General features: G+C 42.3%; 1 protein-coding gene and 1 pseudogene across 2 annotated transcripts in view; one reads left to right on the top strand and one right to left on the bottom strand.

Moving 5' to 3' along the window:
• Nucleotides 1–21,860, bottom strand: part of CRTAC1 (cartilage acidic protein 1) — a 1,573,434-nt gene that overhangs the window by 929,544 nt on the left and 622,030 nt on the right. The gene's annotated exons all lie outside the window — the stretch shown is intronic.
• On the top strand, nucleotides 10,176–10,709 carry LOC147711889 (oligoribonuclease, mitochondrial pseudogene; annotated as a pseudogene).

Genomic DNA, 21,860 nt, shown 5'->3' with positions numbered 1-21,860 from the left:
ATAAGTTTGCTTTTAATGTTCCGAAAATGGAAGTCTGTATAATAGCCTAATAATGTGTTTTGCAGTGCTTTTACTGTTATGTTTTCCCCTTTCTACACATGATGGGACGAAATTGAAAAGGAAATCGTAAAAGTAAACTATTTCCTCTCAGCAATAAAACTGAAATGGAATTGAAAATAAAATTGAGTTTGAGAGACAATGCAAGGGTTTCTAGGCAGCTACATTTTTATACACCAGACAATGGGAAAGTGGCTAGTATCACAATTATAAGCCTTTGTCTATAAATATAGCGTTATTGACATATGAAAGGACAATCATATTGCACCGGACATGACCACAGCACTTCCCCCACCACGTCCTGCGGCCTGCATGCAATGTGGACAAGTCGAGTGGGCAGTGTTCAGGTCTAATTTAGATGTCGGCGGGCGCACTTCCAGCATGTGGCAGCACAAGTCGGGAAAACGCAGACAAGCAGTGCTGTTTCCCTGCAGCACGGTCTGCAGGGAAACAGTGCGCACCAATGTGCACAAGCCATGGGGGCACACACAGAGCAGCACCAGGAACAAGCCTCCAGGGCACACTCACCCTATATACATGTTTATACCCTAAAACATGCCTTTCACTCGACATTTTCATGGTGGTATTCCCGCCATAAAAAGGTTGGAGGAGAGACAGGTTGTAATCATGACGACGGTGCCCATGCCAGCACCAGCAGCTCAAATCTTGGCGGTGGTGGTAGTATGAATTTGGCTAGATGGGGATCTCACTGCCTGCCTCTTAATCAGGAGGTCGGACCTCCAGGTATGTGGGCAGTCAGAGAGGGCCGGACTGGCCGTAGAGGGCACCGAGCATTTCCCCAGCGGGCCGCCAGGGTTAGAGGCCAGTTTTGGGCCCCTGGGGGCCGATTTTGTTACAGGGCTGTTTTTGCAGCATAGCTACAATATCAGCCGCTGTAACAAAATTGTCCAAAGCCGGCCCTGGCAAACAGCTCGGCCACACCCCCAACCCTCTGAGGGTCCGTTTGAGCACTTTGCCAGGGGCGGTTTTGGTTCCCAGTACGGCCCTGGCACTGTCAGACCGCCAAAAAGCGACAGCAGTACCAGACCACCAACATCTACATCAGGTCCTAAGGCTAAAGGAAATCTACAGATGTGGTGCACCTGAGATCCGCGCAATACAGTGGGCACACTTCAATAGAGTACTAAAGCAGGCTGAGAGGAACTCTGGAAAAGTAACCCTCTCTTAATCCATCAAGCTCATTCACTGTGCGCTGGAGTTACCAATGTCCCGTAGTGGTTTTGGTGGTGAGATGGAATAGTGAGGTCAGGGGCGTACCATCTAGTGAGTGCAAAAATAAGGTGGGGATATGAACAGTAGAGTCATATGGTCTGTAGCTAAAGCAACACACATTATTTATCAAGATCTTTCCAAGGCCCAGTACCAGGTATCAATCAAGCCATAAATATATCAAAATTAGGGCTCCCGGTTTATGGTATATATTGTTTTAACATTTCAGTCTCTATTTATCCATATTTATTTTTGTGTCATCTTATCAGTATTTATCGACATTTATTTTGTGTACTGCGTGAATAAATGAAACAGTAACAAGTATGTTTCTGCATTAACTTGGTGAATAAATGTGCACTTATACTTTGATGTAGGCGAGGCCGGTACAGGTAAGAGCGGTGGGGCCGTAAATTCCTCAAGTCCTTACCTGTCATGAGTAAGGTACAGCGACCCAAACTGCCACACATGTATCTATCATGGGTATGACCAGTAACTGATTTAAGACTTTTTTTTGCATAAACCAGCTCACCTAAAAAAAAGTCCTTCAGGTTCATTGAAGAATTTTTTACATAACAGTGCAAGTCCTACCACCCTGACCAAGTGTAGCGAGTGGAGGTTTCATTTTTTTTTTTTTTTTTTTTAATTTTTCTTTTTTAGGCAAATTCAAACCAGATACAAGTTCACAAACATAAACAGATAATAAAAAGAAAGAAAATAATATTAATTCATGTCATAACTTAAAATGGTATACATAAAGCAAAAAGCATATAAAACATCCCTAACAAAATAGCTATATGCAAGGGAGAAGAGCAGGGTAAACAGAAAAACATATCAAATTAGTTAACCGCTGATAGAATCTGACTAGCCCCTCTCATTGGTGTACCATCTAGCAATGGGGTCCCAAATCTGTGCTCCGACTACTCTAGCTTTTCTACCTCTAGAAGCATATATTGCAATTTCCTGTTTATAGATTGAAACAAATCGACTTAGCCACATTTGAAAAGTTGGGGGTTCCGGATCTTTCCATCGAGCTGCCAGAATAATACGAAAAACAGCATATCCCAGAAACATAACCGCTTGTTCCTCGCTATTGTGACCCAGAGAATCATCATGACCAAATATATATAGAGTTAATGAATCTCTAAACTGATGTCCAAATATCTGGACCCAAAACTCAAGTATCATGGTTTTTAACCTTGTAAGTTCTGAGCATTCTGAAAACATGTGTATAAGGTTAGCCTGTGGTTGTTTGCATCTTGGGCAATTATCATCAGCCCGAAGGCCCCAAGTAAATAATTTTGCCGGTGTGTAGTATAAATTATAAATAACTCTGTAATATTGTGCTTTCAAATTAGAAGCTATAAAATATTTTGAGGAGAGAGCAATAGAGAGATCAATATCTACATTGGGGTTTGCTAGTTTTACAGCCCAGGATTGTTCAGTTCGTTCTAGATCATCAGGAGTTTTATCCATCAGCATTTGATATAGAGCCCCTATTCTTGTAGTTTTTTTGCCTATAGATTCAAGAAGGGGCAAGTTATCTAATGTTGTTCTTGTTGGTATAGCGTTACGAATGCTCAGCAAAATTTGGAAATATTTGAGAAAATCATACGTAGGAATGGAGTATTTTTCTTGGAAAGATTCAAAAGAGATGGGGACATTATGTCCTAAGAAGTCACCAACTGTGTTGATGCCTAAACGCTCCCATCTCTGTGAGGTGGTATCATTAAGAGATGGAGAGATAATCTTACTATGCCAGAGAGGGGTATATTTTGAGAAGATGGGAATAGATAAGTATTTAGAGATAGCTTTCCACACGGCCCAGGCATCTACAACTGTCTTCAATTTAATTTTTCTGTAATACATAGAATCTACCTGCCTTAGAAATAAGCCCTTACATTTATCACCAAGGCTAAGCTCATAGATCGAAGGAATATATGAGTCTGGGGGCATAGACGTAATTTTTTTACCAGTTAGTAGGGGGTCCATAGATTGTTTTAATGTTGCCCATAAATATAGTTCTAAATTAGGAATAGCTAATCCTCCTCTATCCTGTGGTAACGACATCCAACAAAGTGCTCTTCTTATCTTGCCATAACTCCATATAAATTTAGAGATAGTAGAGTTAATGATTTTAAGGAAGTTAGGTCCCGCAAGCAACGGAATTGCTCTAAAAAGGTAAAGAACCCGCGGAAAGATATTCATTTTTATGTAGTTTGCCCTTCCAATTATAGATAGATGTAAGTTGTCTATTCTTTTAAGATCTTTTTTAATTTTGTCAATAAGGGGGGTATAATTTAAATAATTAATTTTATCGACCTCAGTAGTAAGGCATATACCTAGATATGTAGCCTCTTTAACTTTAAAGGAACTCTCATAATGAATATTTTCAGTAGCTAATACCATAGTTTTATCATTGTTTAATGAATATCCTGAGTGAGCACCAAAAGCCTGGGTGACTGATTCAATTTCACGGATTGCACTGGCAGGGTCGGTAGTTATGACGGCCACGTCATCTGCGTATGCCATGACTTTGGTGGAATATGAGCCAAAAATAACTGGTTGGATTAAGGGTGATAAAAGGAGTTTCTGTATAAGGGGATCTATATACAGGGCAAATAAAATCGGGGAGCATGGACAACCCTGCCTTGTACCTCTTTGTACCTCAATAAATTCTGACTCAGCGCCACTTATAGAAATTTTTGCCCTGGGATTAGAATATATGGCTTTGATGGCTTTAATAAAGTTATTCCCAAAGTTCTTTCGTTTCAAGATGTTCCATAGAAACTGCCATGATACTCTATCGAAAGCCTTTTCGGCATCGAGGAGAATCATTGCCATCTCACCCCCCGTGGTGCCCATGATATCAAAAAGGGTGATGGCTCTCCGGGTATGGTCTGTAGTGCTTTTTCCGGGAATAAAGCCATGTTGCCACGGTGAAACGAGTTGTTTAATGACCCTACTCAGTCGATTTGCTAGAATTTTGGCATACAGCTTTGAGTCAGAATTTATCAAAGATATCGGCCTATAGGAAGAGGGAAGATGAGATGGTTTTCCTTTTTTGTGAAAAATTATTATATTCGTTTGTTTCCAGGAGTCAGGTGGGATTGAGTGATATTGTACTCCGAGAAACAAATCTAATAAGAAAGGTAATATTTGACTGCCTAATATTTTATATAATTCTAGGGGAATTTTATCAGGGCCTGCCGCTTTATTATTGGAGAGTTCAGATAGGGCAATCTCCACCTCCGTAAGCGTAATTTCTCTATCTAGGTTTGCTTTTGCATTATCATCAATCATAGCACTTAAGTCTTGATCTGGAAGCCAACTGTTCAAAAATGTTGTGGTATCAGTATCAGAATATAATACATCACTATGATAGAGTTTCTGATAATATGTTTGGAATACCTTTACAATGTCTTGCGTAGATGTATATTCCTTTCCTTCGAATTCAATCATTTTTATATTGCTATATGATTGTTTTTGGCGTGTTCGTAATGCTAGCTGCTTACCGACATTTTCTCCTGATTCATATATCTTGGTTTTATTTGCCTGATAGGTTTCGGCAGCTTTCTGGATTAGGGAATTATTAATTTCATTCTTTAAAATCAGTATTTTCTTAGTGGTTTCTAAAGTTGAGTCGCCTTGGCCTATCTGAGTGGCATGATAAGTCTCGAGATCAGAAAGTTCTTTCATAAGTTGTGCATTGATCTCTTCCTCATTCTTCCTTTTATTCGCTACGAATGAGATAGTTTCTCCCCTTAATGAGGCTTTAAAACAGTCCCAGACCATTATTCTTGACGCACTGAACCGGTTACAGTCAAAATAGCTTTGAGCCCAGTTTTTAATATGATCTATATATCCTTGATTGACCAGGAGTTTCCTATCAAAGGTCCAATTAGACTTGGGTTTTACTGAGTTGACCATGTCGAAGATAAAAGTAAGCGCATTATGGTCCGAAATCGTTTTAGGGGATTTCGTTATATCAATGATAGCCAAACTCTCTAAAGATGACATCACATAGTCAATTCTGGCATATTTGTTGTGAGGATGGGAGAAATATGTATACCCATCAATGTTTTTACCTGACAGATCCCACATATAAAATAAGTCATGGCTTTCCATCAACTGCCTTAGTGCATTAAAAACCTTTGGTTTGCGCCCTTTATATCCTGGTGACAAACGGTTATCAACGAGCACTCCTACATCAATATTAAAATCACCACAGAAAATTAATGGAGCTGGCCAAGAGGCCAATTCAATTTCTAGTTCTTGAAAAATAGTCGGATCATCAATATTTGAACCATATATTGCACATATTGTAAGGCCACATGTTAGCTGAGCTATGGCCCATCTACCGTTTTTATCAGCCATAATGCGAGTCGGGGGGCCCATTACAGGTTTAGCTAGGATAGCTACTCCTCTAGTTTTGGACGATTGGGTTGTGGCTACCATGAGATTATACCCAGGCAACTTAATTAGATCTTTGTCAGCAGCTGCTATGTGTGTTTCTTGGAGGCAAAGTATATCCACAGGATTCTGCCGAGTTAATTGAAATAACTGAGCCCTTTTGCTTCTATCATTAAGACCTGCCACATTCCATGTACATAGACTCACTCTCCCCATTCACCTTGATGTAAACCTATCCTGATTTTAATATCTTGAACACATAAATAATAGTTAGCCTTTTGTTTTATATTGGCATTTTGCTTTCCATGGAATAGGTGTCGACCAAAATAAAGTCTTTGCATGTATATTACATTTCGGATGAATTTGCTCATTTTTTTGCATTTTTCCCCCCGACCCTCCCCCTCCCCTCCCTTCCCACCCATCCCCTCCCCCAATCCACCCAATGAGGCATTTAGACTCTAACAAGAGTCTATTGTGATGGAGAGACATCTCTAGCCAGTGCTACAAAAAAAGAAGAGAAAAACAAACTTATATCTTCAGTGATCCCTTATTGGGCTAAAGAAAAAGGGTGTGAAGAGTGAAGAGCACACTAATAAGAAACAATTATATACAGAAATACCAGGACTTTATATATATATATGATCTTATATACTGAGCATTAAGAACTCTTATCTGGGCAAATCAGTATACATAGTGCAGCAGCTACTACTACATCTGACAGCTAAATATTTTCGAAATCGACTTAGATTTCTAAATCGTCATATATCAATTGGTTGGAATTGGTTTAATTCCATCAGGTTTCTATCTAGCTTACACAGCAAGGTCCGATATCATAATATCATAACATCATAGTTTGATGCGAGTGGAGGTTTCATACCCTCTCCTGTGGGGGATCAAGTAACGAGAGCACAGCAGTAGATTGGATCAGATATGGACACGATTAGATCTTTGCAAACTGGCAGAGTTTTGCTTTCTATGAAGAACTAAACCTACTTACTTATTTTTAACCTGTCTTGGTATCTTTTGATGCTGCATCTTTGACCCTGTGACATCTATCAGTGGCTTTTAAGGCTGCAGACCATGTGGTAGTGGTGAATTACCTGCAGAGGTGACAGATCTTATAGACATTGCCTTTTAGTAGGGCAACATCTTTTCACTGCAAACGACAGATGTGGTAAAGGAGGAAGGATTTAATTCCAAAAATGAACATTAGTTGTAGGCATGCACATGAATGTGTTATCCCCTCTTTACACCTCATTGTGCACCTTGGTCCCGGTGATTGCGTTAAAAATCATTTTTGCGAAAAGCAAATACAATCTATTAGAAATAAGGTTCTCTTCCTGCATCTTATGTATTCTGCATTGTATATTATTTATGTGACATCACTATAACTGCTCGTCTTTCTACTTCTGCAACGGCTCTTCTTAAATGTGGCCCTTTGTTTGGATGTTAGTTATGAAATTAAATAAATACATGAAAACCAGACCCGCAGCTTTCTTTTATCATGGGCATGAGTTGGATATTCCTTGTCTGTCTAATCATACTGTCATTTTTTAGTCACTTCTGTTTGTCTGTACCCATTTATAAAGATTTTGAGATGTAGGTTCTTTCTAAAAACAAATAATTTATATTTTATACATATTGCAAAATTAACTAATTTGGAGAAATCTCTAGGAATGTTCCTCTCAATGTTCAGGTTCCGATTAAAATGATACGGGTTTTCTGTGTTTTGTGGCATAATCATTGCAAGTCTTAAAGCACATGCCCCTCCCAACAATTAGACTATCTGAGGAAGGAGGTGTTCACACTCGATAATAGGGAACATCGAGGGAAAACGATTACATTTTGTAGCAATAAGCAATGTCTGCAGGCGTCACAAATTGCTGTTTTTTAATGACATCCCATTATTTGAGTAGCAGCTTTCTCAGCAGGTAATAGGAACCTGGAGACTGCTGTATTATGAAAAGGGTTGCAAAAAGCGATTGCATATTGTAAAACACTTTTTGAAATCACTATTTTATTTGGTGCGCTAACCTATGCCGTTATAGGTCACTTCACAAAATAAAGAACTATATGGGATCCAGTGGCAGCTGCCTCTGTACGAGGGTGGTGAGGCAAGGGGGTTGGGGTGAAAACAATTAAAAATAAACGCCTTATTCGCCGCACGTTTCTCCTCCTTCCTCGCTCTCTGCCAACGGAAGCACCCAGGCTCCCAGACTCTTCCAGCCAATCACGATCCTGCAGGAGCAGGTTCATGATTAGTCTGAGCGGTCTCTTTAGACACCAAGGCAGTAACCAGGGAGGCTAGCCATGTTCTCCACTGGGCTGTGCAACACAGCCCAGTGGAGAACATGTCAAGTGCGCATGACTTTTTGGCCAGCCCCAGAGGGCCAGCCAAGCTGTCATGCGTACTTAGGGAAGGAGTAAAAACCACTCCTGCTGACAGTGGCAATTCCAGCCCGCCCAACCTGGCTGGAGTCCTGTGAAGAAAAATAAATGGATAAAAACTTCTTGTTATTATCCTTTTTTTTTTCTTTTGCACTGCTCAACGAGCAGTGGGGCGACACTCCTCCGCCTTTGAGGAGCCGCCACTGACAGGGTCGCAGAACAACCTGCCTAATTAGTACAAAAGGAATTGGGCCTGCTTTAAAAAAGAGAAAATGTTTAAAGTAAGAGCAGGCAGTATCTGCTGGACCACTTTCTACTTCCTCTGCAGCTGCCCCCCCTCACAGAGATGCCCAAAGGAGAGGTGTTCAAAGGAGACCCCATTTCCCCTTCACAAACCAGTTATCAACAACTTGTGTGTTGTCAAAATATCAATGGCTTGATGCCTAATTACATCTAATTTTGGGATTTAGTAAATGTTCCACTTCAAAGGAAATTATAATTTCAGTTCCGAATAGGCACTCTACCCCTTACAATGTTTACATCAGGATGGGCTGAAAATGATGGCCTCTTACCCGTCTGTGACACCCCAAGAGAAAGTGTCTTCCATGTTTGTTTGCATGCCCAGGTTACTCATCCCCTCGGCACACTTGGCTTGCACCTACATGTAGGTTAATTGGTGTACGTGGTCATCAGGAAGCCCTTCGAATTTTAAGATCAGATTCGCTTCCATCAATGGCTATTTCCATCGCAAACTTTTTTGTGTGCAATGTGGATGCTCCGTAGTAGAGCCCTTCGCTGTTTTTCCACAGGATTCTATTTATTTGTACTGTATCTGTTATTTACTTTTTGCTGCTTTAATAATACTCTGCTTTAACTCTATCTGATCTGATAACCAACTGTGTAGATATTTATAATTCATAGACAATCAATGCAAATATCATGAATCAATCTTTTTCTTTTAAAAAACATATCTGTAATCATGTATGTGTTTTTATATGATATATCTTATGACTGATCTTAATTATGTTTTTTATTATATTTATTGTAATTGTATTGCACTTTTATGGCCCAGTGGCCGAAATAAAGTGATTTTGATTGATTGATTGAATTACAGTTGAAATTGCCTCTTTCAATTTCTGATTCAGTATGAATTATAAACCCATTTTGCAATTTGTAAAAAAAAAAAGTATATATATATATATATATATATATATATATATATATATATATATATATATATATATATAGTAGTACAGGTTTAACTCTGCAATAATGCTCACAAACCTTGTATTTTATTAAATCAGAGGGTTTGTGACCGCAAAAACCCTTTGTGCATCAGGCCCAGGGGCAGTTCTTGCTTTCAGCCCTGCTCTCTGGGTGTCCATTACTTCATATTTTAAGCAACAACATTTTACTGTGAAGGGAGAATGGTTCTGCTGCTGCCAGCTCTTAATGATGAAGGTTTGAGTCAGATCTGATAAAAAGACAGAAGAAACCAAACACCCGGTAGAGAAGACTTGAAATATTTGAGTTTTCAGCATAAATAGTTTTTGTAGTAGAAATTTGATGCAATCATGTTAGCTATTTTTCGATTTATTACCATAAAACCAAGTATTGAAACACAGTAAAGAGTTTCAAGTAGTATGTAAGAAATATCACCCGAGACCGCCCTGAGGTACTCGTGGTACCAAGAAAGAACACTCTACTCATCCGAGGCCTTCTACCTCCTGCTTTAACATAAGGTGTAATAATAGTGACAGCCTTCAATCGCCGATTCTTGCTTAAAGCAATCGATACACCCACAATGTTTCACCGGTGAAAGTTGTTTGCCTAACTGGGAAACAATATTGCCTGCGGTGACACCAGAAAACTCACACCCAGTTCACCACCTCCGCAGCTCCCTCTACCCACTTGCTCAATTTGCTGCTTTTCAACAGGTTCCACCAAGTGTTATCAAATTCAATGGGTCTGACTCTGCATAACTATTTAGTATCACTGAACTGTATATCAGTTTCTCGAGGAAGTGCTATCTATGGGTTGGGATCCCCAAGTGAAATGCCCTCCACCGGGTAAAGAAGGAACTGCAGCACAGGAATTGCACCATGGCTGGGGAAAACGCGGCTCTCAGAATGGTCTGGGTAGACCTGGAGATGACTGGGTTGGATATCGAAAAAGACCAGATTATCGAAATGGCCTGCCTTATTACAGATGCTGATCTCAATATTCTGGCTGAAGGCCCAAACCTGATCATTAAGCAGCCTGATGAGCTGCTAGACGGTATGTCTGATTGGTGTAAAGATCATCATGGGAAGTCCGGTCTGACCCAGGCAGTGCGAGAGAGTAAAATTGCACTTCAGCAAGCCGAGTATGAGTTCTTGTCCTTTGTGTGGCAGCATACATGACCTGGGCTTTGCCCACTAGCAGGGAACTCTGTGTATGCAGATAAGAAGTTTCTGGACAAGCACATGCCTCAGTTCATGAAGCACCTTCAATACAGAATAATAGATGTGAGCACTGTGAAGGAGCTCTGCAGGCACTGGTATCCTGACGATTATGAACACGCACCAAAGAAGAAAGCGACTCACAGCGCTCTGATACCTACGGGTAAAGCCAGCGCTTTATAATCCTTTTGTTGTACCTTCTAATGCAACGTTCCCCTGGTTTTGCGCTCTGATACCTCCGGGTCTAGATAGCGCTATATAACCTTTGCAAATCAAATAAACTAAAACTGGTTTTCCTGAACGCTGAGACCTGAGCAACATGGCTGATGCCCGGTAGAGCTGCTTGACAGCTAATGAGGAGATGGGCCTTGGTTTCCCCCTTGACCGTCACCTACCCAGCTGGACATTGGACATTGGGCATTGTTCTTCCTCGTCTCCCCGCTATTACTCCTTCCTCTCCTCTCTCCTTCGAATTATTGAAACATTGTTTATGTGTACTGTACCTTACTGTGCTCTTTTATCTGCATCTGATGTAACTTGCAACGCAACGATTCTAAATGAAAACCGCTCTGATACCCTATTGGGTCACGTTCGCGCTACATAAGACATTATAAATAAAAATACATAAATAAATAAATAACATCAAACAATCTACAAGACTCTATGGCTTCAGCTGCTTTATACTATTCTATGCAGATGATGACGGACACTTGTTCCACTGAATGCCTACCTCAAGGCTAGCTTGTTTTTTTTTATTATTCATTTGTCATTTACTTGGTATAATGTGACAAAACGATATTCAAAGGTTGGAGCAATGTTCGTTAAGCATTTGGATTTGGACGAATAAAAATCAGATTCATGATTCATAGGAATGCATAAATAATATTCATTTATCCATGATGTATCTTATCATCCAACCTCATTGCATACCATCACCCAACACACCAGCAGACGCGGCATCATCTAATGTGGTAAGTGCATATCGGTGGCCATCACACATGCCATGAAAACACGTCCCACACAGACTCAAAGCTCCATTCCAGCAACACATCCTACAGAGGGTAGCTTGCTATCCTTGTGGGTAAGTTCTTTCTCCAGGGCTAGACCGGGCATCCAACATTTCCATGTTGGGCTGGAGGCCAGTGTGACGATTTTCTCCTATCAGGCTTCTCTCACTATATACTTGGACGGGACACAGTCATTCCAGCAGCACAGTGCAATGAAAATTCAAGCCTTGATGCATCCGAACTGAGCTGCTTGAGACTGACCATGCAGTGATGAGGCTGGTTCGACAACATTTGCCAGGGTTGCTTCTGGCTCTCAGTCCAGCCTGGACGTCCGCGCCCTGCGTAGGGTTAGTAAACGCTATACAAATGCTTCAATATAATACTCAACATTATATACAACATGGCGTGTGATTATTATCCGGGACAGCGCTTTTTGTGAGGTGCCATGTGCTTTCTCTGAAATAGCGTGCACTCCAATTATTTTTCATATTCTTTTGAAAATATGCATTACAGTGGAGCAGATGTACAGGACATACATGATATACAGCTATAAAAGCAGTAAAAAAAAAACAAAAAAAACTAAACTTTACTGTAAAAATGACTATCAAGCTTCGTTTTTTTATCTTACGAATGAGCCGAGTCATGAAGCATAAACCTCACATCAACACAAGAGGTGGAGGTGAAGAAGAGAACCTGTCATGCATATTTTAGGAATCCTGGGTTTAGTATTCTAGCTAGGAATGCAGAGCCGAGGAGGAGGGCCGGCTAGCTATTGTCCAGGAGAAAGAGAGGGCGTTGAGAGGTAGAGTGGGCAAGAAACGAGGATGATAAATTGGAAAAAAGAAAAAGTAAACATAAGGTCCCACTGAGAGGGATGTGATGGATAGAGGGAGGGGGACACTGATGCACAGAGTGAAAAATAGATGCAGACAAGTGAAGAGTGGCATGAGGGAATAGAGGGAGGCAGGCAGAGGGTTCTCGGAGGTCCACTTTGGTGTATTTATTACCGTTATCCATTGTGAAGCGCTTGGCACCAGCAGAAAAATCTAGAGCTGAGCAGAGCCCCGCGGGCCTCAGGAAGATCAATCCCTTTCAGCGCTTCGGTCTTCGCAAGGAAATACAATAAGGAGCGAGACAAGGGAGATCCCTTAATGCGTGAGTTCAATCAATGGACTCATCTTGGATATGAGAGCTCCTAACAGACTTTAAGATTTTGGACCATGATGTGTGGGAGGTGTCAGGGCGGCTGGCTCGCATTGGTGTTCAGGTACACGCGCATTTTGAATATCGCAACAATTCAAGCAGCCAATTGGTGCTTCACTTACAGTAACAAGAATATTGTTCACATCTTCCTCAGTATCATCATCTGCATTTAGTGAAGGAAAATCAATGCCAGACCAATGGTAATTCTCTCTGTGTTTTACAAATGGCCTATCCCAAGAAGTAAAGAACCATCAGGTATTGGTAAGTGTGGTATATACATTTAGGGGATTCAATTTCAATCTTTTAATGGAGGCTTTCAACTTTGTGGTCTATCCTGAACAAGAAAGCAAAACAAAGATTCAAAACAGAAGAAATTCCAATACAAGAAAAGAATCATGTGACACAGAAGTAGAAAGGGAGTAGGTCCTAGACGCTGAGAAAAGATTAAAAAGAGTAAAATCAAGGAGAGGGTTTAATTAATTATAAGAGACCTTATATAGGGCTTTGATAAATTCAAATCAATGACGCGATGCCATGAACCAGGCTGTTGGTGCTGATCGGTCATTGGTGCAACAACATTGCTGGGTTTCAATCAGCCATTGTAGTGCTTTTAATGCAACACCCACCCCTCCACTGAAGTCTGTTGTGAATGTTTTATAGGGTCTCTGGACTTCCGTCTGCAGTTATAGGGGTCAGCAGGAAGCATCTAAACAGAACATCTTTTATGTGCTGTTTGTGGAAGGGCTACAGTAGGAAGTGTGAAATGTGCATACTTTTCTTGTGAAATTGCGCAAAATATCATAAAAATAACACACTATTATGTGCCATTACAAGAAATGCAAAACCAGCATTTGAGGCTATATTTTAGTGTGAAATGTGACCTTCTGTCCATTTTGGAAGAGAATCTGCATTTGGCAAAAAGAAATGGAAAAAAAACAAGTGCATCAAAAGAGGAGCCTCTCATGTTGTGGTCAGTTCGGGTGCACTCGTTCCACATTTGTGCTGCAAACAGTGTGCAATTATGTAATGTGGTGTATTAGTCTAATTTTTGTTATTTCATATAATATGTGTAACATGAAATAGACAAAATTACACCAGGTTCCAACAGTATAATGGAAATATAGCCCTGGTCCAGACTAAAGTGAGAATGAAACCTTTCCTGCATTTGGAAAAATCCACATAATCACTCCCCCTAACTTTTCTCTTTCAATATGGTTATGGACGTTTAATTTTCAACAAAACATCTGACTGTATAGATCATCATAAATGACTAAAACAGCCGCAACTTCTTTTGGAAAGTAGGGGTTGGGGTGTCTCAATGCCTGCTGATGCACTCAAAGCACTGTTACTGTGAGCAGCCACGGCCCGTGGAGGGAGTTGTGGTGGGGCAGAAAGGCGGGGCGGGGGAGGGGCAGGGTGGGAGGTGCTAAAAACCGGAATATGGATAATTGGAGGTAAGTAAATTATTTAATAAATAAAACGAATTTCGTAGCGCGCCCTGCATCGCAAAATGCAAATGCAAAAGGGATCTCATGAATCTGATTAGCTCTGGGGCCTTATTGGATTCAAGGGGCCACTCCTGTTTTGTTGCGTAAATATTTAATTAAAGATACAAGTAGAACTGCTGAAGAGGAGAGGGGGGCAGAAACATGATACAATAAACAATACAATGCTACAAACATGCTGCCCCTAGGCCGTCAAAGAGTGCAAGGGAACATATGGCACGGAAACAGGGATCTGGAACAATTGGGAGAAGGTGGGTGAGCCGAGGAGGAAGGGCGCGGGTATGGCACAAGATAGGAAGGGTCAGGAGGTAACAAGGAGGGGAGAGGGAAAGCGGAACAAAGCAAAAGATTGATAAGGGAAAAGGAAATGAGAGAAGAGAAGAGAAAGAAAGGTAGAAAAAAATAATAGGTTTACGAAGACGGGAGGAGAAGAGAATAGAAGGAAAGAGTAAGAAAGAAAGAAGAGTACAAAAAGAAAGAACAGAAAAGGAAAATGCATGCTGGGAAAAAGTGGCGGGACCAGACGGCGAGAAGGGAGCAGGGGAGGGGTCGTGCCGCAAGGATGTAGAGAAAGTGTGAGTGGATGTAGTGGGGGCATTGTCCCTGGCGGGGTTGGTGAGGATGATGCGGGCCCGAGCGAGGGCCACGGCAAGAAAAACGAAAGAAGGAGAAGAAGAAAGGAAAGAAGATGAGACCCTGGACACAACGCCAAGACCCGGTACCTCCGGTAGGCCGTCATGCAGTCCGGCAGCGCACGCAAGGCACCCCGGGGGCACTCGGCCCTGTAGGAAAGGGGCTTATCAAGGGGCCACTCCTGACGAGGGGCTCTCGGCCAAGACACCCTTAAGTGTCCAAGCGGAGTCCATCTGAAGTGCAGCGGCCGCAATACTACGTCCCTGGGACACAAGCGATAAACGACAGAGGCACAATGACTACTAGTAAGAGAGCCAGGGTGTGACAGAAGAAGGAAGCGGAAGAGAGAGAGGCAAATTGAAAAGACGCATAAAATGCAGGTGAAAAGTCTAATATTAACTGCAAAGAGTAAGACCTAGAGTGAGACAGTTAGTACTTCTGCTGACAGTGTGCGGAGTGAAACTCTCTCTGGCGTGACAGACAGAGCAGTGGGAGTGAGACAGACTGACGTCTTCAGAGTGACCATCTTTTAAGCGAGATAAGCAGTATTTGGAGAGATAGCTAGTTTTAGGGCGAGACATGCAGTATGTAGAGTGGTTGGGTCCTCAGAGAGAGACAGGCAGATCTCAAGGCCAGAGAGGACGCCCAGCCGGCCCTCAGAGCGCCTGGAATTTCTAATCCAACACGCTGCAGCCGGCGATACTGAGGTGTGTCAATGCGGCTGCAAGTCCCGACTGGGAGAGCGCAAAGAGTGAGTGACATGGAAGGCAGTCAGTCGGCGCTGCTGCCCCCACAGCACACACACACACACGTCTGCTCTGCTCCCTCCCCTCTGACCCCCACACCCATCTCCCAAGACCGCAGCTAGGGCAGACAAGCATTGGCCGTGCGTCAGTAAAGCCGCGCGGCAGTGAAAGTGGCAGCAGGGGGAGGGGGCATGGGCGATTTCCTTTCAGGAGCATGCGATCATATGGCGCTGCGCGCTCCTGAAAGGAAATCGCCAAGATGTGCACGTGTTGCATTGCAAGCAATGCATCGCGTGCACTTCTTTACTGAAAAAGCTCTGCCAATGTCATTAGGTCCCCTCCTATGCAACGCATGTGCGTTACGTAGGACGAGACCTAAAAAAGTGACATGGTCCTACATGTCATTGACTGGGTCCTAGGCTCCATCTGGTACTGACCAATGAGCGAACAAAGTCAAAGAGATGTTGCTTCCTATTCCCACTAAAAGTTTTTATCTTCTGACTTGAAACCTTTTCTGTAGGTCGAAAATCTTAAGTGAAGCAAAACTGTAGTCAGCACGGAGTCAATCTAGTAAAGTGCATTGAGCACGTGGTTTTACTGTAAGCTTAAACAACTTTTTTTCTCAGCTCAGTCTCAAAAAAATAAAATGGTATGAAGTGTGAATCAATATTCACAGGAATTGTTCCTTTATGCATCCCCATTAACAAGGTTGCTTTGGCGCTAAAAACATATTTCAAGCTCATGAGCGCGGAAAGAAGTGATGGTGTGATTCCTGCTGTTCATCAATTGCTAACATCCAAAATACTTTATAAACACAAGATGCTAATCTTATTATTGATGAAGTTACAAGAGAGCCCAGAACAAAAGAATTCAAATATATAATCCTCATTCAGACTACTCAAATGCTGACACTTGTAGCAAATTCCACCAAAATCAAGACCTTCTGAACCAATTGAGATGGAACAGCAAATGGTAAACTATCATATTTCTTTCCGTTACTCAAATCTGTACTTAGAGAGTAAAGTAAATGTGCAACCCAGCCTCTTTAACGAAATGTATGAGCCTTTTTTAAAAAGGAAAACAACAGCACGACAAGTGGGGAAGCTAACGTATGTTTTGAGATCAGATACTTGGGACAATACACATTAAAATACAATACAATACAATGTTGTATTTGAAGAGAGAGACACTCATCCAAGCTTATTTCTCGGTGTGAAGAATCTTTTAAGGGTAGGTTGCAATATTTTATAATGGTAAATGATCTCCTTACCCTCTTGATGGGTGTACTCTGTAATCCGTGATCATGATACTCACATAAAAAAAGCTGCAAAGATATCCTATTTACTATAGCTGTACATAAACTGCCAACTGGTGAGGAGAGCCAGAAAAACTCATGCACACTAAGTGAAACTATGAAGTAGAAAAAAACACTGTCCTCCAAGATCCTACAAACCACCACATGAAATAAACAAATGTAAGACAACATACTTAAGTGCCATACAGATGCCCACATTACCTGCAGGAAAGGAATACAAATAATAAAAAGCAATGACCTGCACCTGTTGGCTTCCCCTTGGGGGTGTTAAAAATAAATTTAAAGACCCCCAGTCTTCCCCTTTGTGAAGTTGGACACCTTAATGTTAAAGAATTTTAGTGGGCAGACGGATCTTTGAGATAGCTGAAAATGTACATAAAAGTTGACATAGCTTGCATAGGCATATTAGAACACTAGAATCTCATTGTTAAATGTGCTATTAGATAGACTTCTATGCATTATATTTTTTAGGTGGGGTCTACAAGAGCATGCGTTCTAGCTTGCTAGACTCTTGTATTAAAAAAAATGGGGTTGGAACCCGCCCATACCTTGCCATTCATTAGCATAATTGTCACTCTTCTTTGACGCCTTCTCATTGGGCAGCGCTTGCCATGCGTCACTTCCTTTACTTGCCATGGCAGATGGACTAAGTACATATTCATAATTTTATTAATAGTAAATATGAATATTTTATTAATTACCCTCCATTGGTCATCTGCTTCTCGCACTGGAATCCAGGTACTATTTCTGAGCTATGGCGCGGTCACTACTGGCCGCATCATAGCTGTTTTACCTTATTTAACTTATCCTTACCCCCTCCATTTCTTCTTCCCTTACTACTGTCCCTGTTTCTTCTCAAAAACTCCCATCTGCCATGTCTCTTTTTTATTGAACTTATTTATTAAGCACTCTATAAAAGCGTATTTTTTTCCAGATGTCCCCATCATGTAGGTTCTTGCCTGTGTTCCCTTCTCTCGTCCATTTGCTTTTATCCCACCCAGGCCTATTTCCCTACCCCGCCGAGTTGTTTCAGCAAGCCCGATGTTTTCGGACGACCTCAGCTCCCCCATATGTGTTGATTCTGTCTGCGGATTCTCCCTGCACAGAGTTTGCAGCCACCTCATCCTGGTCACGTGCTGCTCTTGCTGTTCAAACAGGCTAGTTCAACCTGTGCCCACGACAAAGCACCACAAGGAGCCAGCACCAGCTGCTGCTTCCCTCTGTCTGGCATCTAGCAGTGCCTCTTATGCCAAGGGACGAACCTCACATGGTTCGCCTGATTTAAACATCTCGGGCCTCATTTATGAAAAGTGACGCATCGCTGCGTGAAAACAGCGATGCGTCACTTTTCACTGCGCACTCCTTACGACATTCCTGATGCGTCATATTTAATGTATGACGCATCATGTCGCAAGGAGTTACAGATACGTCAGTATTTCTGACATATCTGTAAGCGCAAAAGTGACGCATTGCTGGAGTGTGTCACAAAAGTGACGCAACTCCAGCAATGCGTCCTTCACATAGGGAAAGCCCCATGTGAAAGGGCTTGCATCAGTCTTACGCCTGTGAGGCAGGCGAAAGATTTTGACGCACAGCGTCCTAAAAGTGACGCAGTGAAATCTCATAGATTTCACTGCGTCACTATTACGAGGCTTTTTGCGGGGGAACGTCCCCTCTGCATACCCCTCTGCATACCATACCTGACGCAGGTATAATGTGGCGCAGGGGTTTAAAAAGTGACGCATCTGCCTAGATGCGTCACTTTTTATATATGGCGCAACGAGGCGCATTTTTTACACCGCTGGTGCGTCACAAAAAGTGACGCACCGGCGGCGCAAAACTGACGCAAGGCCTTCATAAATAAGGCCCCTCATTCTGTGATGCACAATGCTACAAAAGCCAGAATGCATTCAATTCTGCTATGGCCTGCCGCTAGGGGTCAGTTGTTGCGATGGGAGTCTGCTGCTATGAAATAGAGGGTGGGCTGGGAAAATAAAGTCTGTTGTAGCGAGTGGAAGTGGCGAGCAGAATGCCTGAGCAGCACATCTCTATTTATGCGTTTTCATATAGCACAAACTTTACCTGAATGCGTCAGAGCACTTTACAATAGAACCAGTTACATTACATAAGGACTTCAAAGTACATGAATTACATTACAGATACGAAACAGATAAACTCCAAAGTCACATAAGAATGGTAGTAAGTACGTACGTCTACTACAGATGCTAGTGGCTAGGGTTGCATATCTTCAAGTTGCAAATTCCATCAAGATTACATTTTAAGAAAAGTTGAAGCGATTATGGTTGGACAAAAATATATTATATATTTACAGAGCATGATCTTCTTGCCATTGCTGGGGTTTACACGGTGCTCGTTCAGCCAGGCCATCAGGGTGCTATTGCACATACGGGTAGTGATCTAGGGCCTGGAGGTATCCCGGAGCTGGTGATGGCCGTAGGGGTAGAAGGCCGGGTGGTGGTGGGCGAAGGCGGCATGCTGAAGCCCGGGGCTGTTCTTGAGCTTGCGCTGGGCACCAACTATGGAGGGGGGGTAGCTCGGAGTTGTAGGGCATGAAGGCACCATAGCCAGTGTGCGTGTTTGGGAACTTTCAAGCCGGCAGCGCAGATCTGCTGCACTTTCATATAGGTCATAGTACCACCCGAAACGCTGCTGCAACATCTAGGGCTTGTCATGATTTTTGGAAATTAATCAGTAGCTGGATTCATCTCACAGCTCTTTCGAAAGAGCAACTGAACATTAAGAGACTTGTTTCAGTTGTGAAGGCAAAACAGACCGTTTAATTCGTCAGAGGACAGTTAGCCTGTTCTCTAGCAAAGGTGTGAATCTCTCCACCACCACAGGATCAAAATTGTGAATCAAGGTGAATAAATAATAATTACGTAGGTTGGCCAACAGTGAGTAAGATGTAAGGAGATGGTCACATCAACTGCACAAAAGTCAGCAGCCCGTGGGGCGTGGTCTCGGCGCCACTCAAGATGGCCGCTTAGGTGTGGAGCTCCGCTGCGCTGGGATGCGTTCACGCCTTTAACTGCACTAATTCCTACTTATTTTAGAAGCAGAGCTCATCCATGTGCGTCGGAACATCGCTGGACTCTGGTGTTATCTTTTCACCCGCATAATGCCTCGCCTTCCATGACTTCTCGACATCGCGATTTTCGCGCTACCTGCAGCTGCCATTTTGTGAAGCGCCGCGGCTGATTCACGAGTCGCAGTCCTGTGTGCTTCACTTCAGGCTTGTCATACAGTGCCACCTGGTTCCTGTTGAGATGTGCTTTTGTCAGGATATTGCTGCCGACTGCCTTTCATTGATGTTACCCCTTTCACGGTGAGGCTGCAAGTTTTCTGCATTTTTTTGTGTGCTATGGCGTTTTACCTCAATTGGTCCTTCCCGCCATTTTGAATTGCTGACCAGGAATTTGTACAGACACTTTTGCAGTTTACTAAGAGCATCCTTTAAATATGTGGTACCTATATTACTGTAATTTTGTGCTTTCCTATCAGAGGTTTCTTCACCATGATATCTTCTCCTTACCTATGTCTTCGTGATATGCTTCCTGCTCCACAGTCTCTGCTTCCAGTTTAACAGCATTGTTAACACCAACGACTCTTTCTTGCTTGATTTGATGCTCATTTTTGCCAGTACTGTTTTATTAGGAGTTGCTCATATCTGTAAGGACACATTGGCAGTTCACCATTTCCTTATTCCACGCAGTTCAAGGTGAATTTATTTATTTATTTCTGCAGTCTAGTCTCATCTTCTCCTTTAATATGAACACTCTCACCGTTGCTATCATTATCTGCAACATCCTATGGGCAAATTGCGCAAGCCCAAATTTATCTTCATTTCATCCAGGAGTATTCAAAATTCGACATCCTTGTCCTCTGGTACACATTCTGCTACAATTCCAATGGCTGGCGCTACACCAAATCGCTCTTCCTCCACACAAGCCATTTCTTCTAAGTCATCTCCTCCTGTTGCCTCCTCAAAGCGTCTAAAACATGACCCTCCGTCTCCAGATAAACCATCGTCTCCTATCTCCATGGAGCTAATTTTGGAGGAGATTCGAGCTCTACGGCCATTTGTTGAAGATACCAACAATGAAATGCAACTATTGAAGAAGTGGTCTTGTATGGACAGTAGAATATCATCTGTGGAGTAAGAAGTTTTGGAGATCCTGTCTCAAACTCAGCGCATCTCCTCATTAATAAAATCAGTCCTCGCCCTTCAGCAACATACCGAGGATTTGGAAAATAGGAACAGGCGGAACAATCTTCGCATTTATGGTCTTCCAAAATCCTTAGAAGGGGGTGACCCTGTCGCGTTCTTCACCTCATTTCTTCCAAAGCTCCTGGATATGCCTCCTTCATATTCTCTCTCAATCCAAAGAGCTCATAGACTTGGTCCCCGCGTCTCAACTTCGCCAAAACCACGTGGAGTCATAATTTTGTTCTTGAAATTCACGAATCTTCTCACAGTCCTTTATGCAGCTCGATCCAAACGCCAAGTATCCTCGCTGGGTCAAAGGGTATTCCTTGCTCAAGACGTTTCCAATGCTACTGCTTCCAAAAGAAAGTAATTTCTCAATCTACGTGCTCCACTACGCTCTCTTGGTGCTCGTTACGGCTTATTTCACCCCTGCATCTTCAAGGTTACACATCAGAACCGGACATGGACCTTTCAAGATCCTGGAGAAAGTAAGACCTTTATCCAGATTCATTCCAACAGTGGCATGGATACCTCTTCTCCTCCTACTGGCTGATTGATTGCTTTCTCTCCTCTGTTTGTTCCTCAACTTCTTTATGGTGTTATGATATTCTTTATCATGTTCCTTTTCTTTGTTATTTTGCCTCTGGTTGTTCTTTAATGTATATGGTACTGGTTTTCTCTCCCTTGTTATTTCTAT

This window comes from Lissotriton vulgaris, chromosome 5, assembly GCF_964263255.1.
Source record: "Lissotriton vulgaris chromosome 5, aLisVul1.2, whole genome shotgun sequence".
Classification (NCBI taxonomy): Eukaryota; Metazoa; Chordata; class Amphibia; order Caudata; family Salamandridae; genus Lissotriton; species Lissotriton vulgaris.
The sequence above is the reverse complement of the archived record's forward strand: the minus strand, read 5'-3'. Positions and strand labels throughout refer to the sequence as shown.